The sequence below is a fragment of the Chrysochloris asiatica genome, unplaced genomic scaffold (assembly GCF_000296735.1).
Source record: "Chrysochloris asiatica unplaced genomic scaffold, ChrAsi1.0 scaffold00105, whole genome shotgun sequence".
Lineage (NCBI taxonomy): Eukaryota > Metazoa > Chordata > Mammalia > Afrosoricida > Chrysochloridae > Chrysochloris > Chrysochloris asiatica.
In genome coordinates, this window is record NW_006408623.1 from 9,773,675 (window position 1) to 9,776,635 (window position 2,961).

Consider the following 2,961-nt stretch of genomic DNA (forward strand, 5'->3'; position numbering starts at 1 on the left):
CCTGTCCCCTGGTAGCGTCTCTTGCTTTGCCTCTCACCCAAGCAGCTAGAGTCACTGTCCAGCCAAGAATCGGAACAAGCATGGTGTGTCGTGGTCACTGAGAGTGTCCGTGGGAATACCTGGGGCTCTTATATCTCTGGCCTCGGAGATAACCCCTCCCCTCTTCTCCTAGCTAGTCCTGGGCAGCCCTGAGGATCTGGAAGCCCAGACTCCCTGGGAAGGGACAGGAGGGGCTTGATGGGTCTTTCCTGATTATCTCTCTGCTCCTTGGCCTGGTGGGGCCCCCACCCAGGAAACAGAGTTGAGGGGCGTGCTGTACACACCTGGGCTTCGGCTGGGTTGACCTTCAGGTGACCTTGGCATCCCTGGCTCATCCCACCTGCAGGTGACCAGGCCTTAGAGGGAGCAGGTCTGTGGGTCCCTTCACTTGGGTGTCACATGACATCCAGGTCAACAGGAGGGAGGGCACGCTGTGGGCTATCTGGTCTGGGCCAGGCCACTGCCAGACGCTCTTAGATGTCCCCAGCACCCAGGCTGTGGTCATACTGTGAATCTTAACTTTTTGCTCAAACCAGGCAGCCAGCCAGTGTGGGGCCTTTGTGCTGGCAGGGGACCCTGCGGATGAGTCGGGGGTTGGGGGTGGGGGGGTGGGCTCGGACTTGGGGACGACTCTCAGAAAATAGGGTTAGATTCCCCCAGAGTTCTGCTGCTGTGGCCACACTGGGGACCACCAGTTGTTGGTGTTTCTCTCAGCCACTGTCCTGTCCACTCACAGGGCCATCTTCAATCTGGCCAGTGTGGAGGCTGCTTAAGGACCTGGGTACACCTCTAGGCCTCCCTCAGTTGTGGGGGCTCTGGAAGGTTGGACATTTGGAAGACTGTGTGACTGGCTTGTTTATCTGGAAGAGGTGGGAATCTCACCCAACGGGTTTGGCTGCAGAGCCAGTGGGGGGGACCTGAGCCTCCCACTGGCTGGGTTGGTGGTTTGTAGGGGCGTGGCTCTCAGGCCTGGCCACCACCAGCTCCGGCTGGGGTTTGGACTGCCTTCTTTGGGAGGGGAGTTCCCGTGGGAGGGCCCCAGCAGAAGAAGTGGGGGGTGCTGAGGGACGGTTGTGAGAGGAGCCAAGTGAGGGGGCACCTCCTGGAGGAGGGGGGGCTTGTGTGGTTCCTGTGTTCTAGTCTGGGGTGGGATCTGGAGCTGGCTGGCTCTGTTTGGGGGTGTCAGTGTCTGTTTGGGGGTGTCCTGCCCACAATAGTGGGACTATGCTGTCTTGTTCCCAAGAGAGACACCTCTACTACCCCTGACACCCCTGCCTCCCAGTGGCTGCAGGTCAGCTGACAAAGGGCTGGGCTGCACGCAGCCTGGACTCTTGCTAGGTGGGTATATGTGACAGAGTCTAGCGGTCGCCCAGCAGAGTCTCAGATCCTTCCTTGGTCACATCTGTGAAATCCACCTGTGGGGCACTGTGCAGCTGTCTCTCACCTCACACACAGAGCACCTGCTCTGAGCCCCCATTTTATAGAAGGGAACACTGAGGCTCAAGGTGGCCAGGGGCCTGCTCGGGGCCATGTGGCTCTTCTGGCGGTGACAGTGGACCTCAGACCTATGGGCCACATTGCTCAGGGATGGAGGAACCCGCTTTTTCAGAAGGGTCCCCCACTGCCAGGCTGGGGAAGCCTGGGAACAGACCACCACCCTGGAACACAAAAGTCTACTTTTGACTTTTAGCCTCAAAAGTGTCTATTTCTCCTGGGAAGGTAAAGATGCCGGTCAGGAAAGCCGGCCCCAGAAACCCTCAGTACTGGTGGTGATCCCCAGGGATTTGGCGGGGTGGCAGCAGAGTGTGGCTGGAAGACTGATGTGTGGGTGTGCTGGCTGGTGGCTTGGGCCCCCAAGCTTGGTTTTTGCTTGTTCCCTCTGGAACAGTCTCAGGGAGCGATGAGTCCCAAATCAGCTTTTCTCCTCAGCCCCACTTTGAGTTCAAGGTCTAGTTTCCGAGGACAGTTTTCAGCCGACTTTAAGCAAACAGCCCTGTGTGGGGGGTGTAATTATTTTGTTCTAGAAGGAAACAAAGCTTGTCATATGAAGTCTATGCTGCCTCTCAGTGTCCGGTCCCTGCCACCTTCTTTGAGCCAGAGCAAGAGGGGCTGCCCAACTGGGGGATTGGGAAGCGGGGATTGGAGGGGTCTCCAGCATGACAGGAGGGTCTCTGATTGCCCAGTTACCTGCACCGTCCTGGCCCAGCCCCCATCCCAATCGCCAGCCGCCTTTGCTCCACAGAAGAGGCGTCTCCAGTGCCTCCTTCATCCCCACCTTCTCCAAATATTTATCCCGGAGCCCTCGGGACTTCTGCATTCCTAGACAGCCCAGGGTCAGGGCGGGGGCGGGGGTGTTCCCTCAGGAAGCCCTGGAGAAGAGGTGGGCTGAGTCCCTGGGTGGGACCTTCTGTCTGCCCCCTTCCCCACCCCTCATGGTTTTATAGACCAGGAATTTCTTGTCTTAGGTTCTGGGGATGTGTGGATTCCCTCTGGGCCTCTCCTGGGCTCTGGTGGCTGCCGGCCATCTTCGAGGTTCCTTGGATGCTTGTGGCTCCTCTCCACGTGACTGTGTCTCTGTCCCATATAAGGTACCACACAGAGGGTCTAGGACGAGGACCCACCCCACTCCAGTGAGACCTCGTTAATTTCACTGATGACAAACGAGAGACCCTGTGTCCAAACAAGGTCGGTTACAGGGGCAGGAGTTAGGACTCTGACATATCTTCGGGGGGAACGGGGGTGGGAGGGGCCTCTAGCCCACCTCCAGGCTGTTTCCATGTCTGCCCCCCTGTGCTGGATTCTGCCCAGGAAAGGAGCCTCCTCTGAGCAGCGGGCAGGGTGGAGCTCTAGGCAGGCCACGTGTCAAAGACAGAACCTCGGAGCCATAATTAAGGGGCGTTGTCAGACCAGTAAACTGGAAGC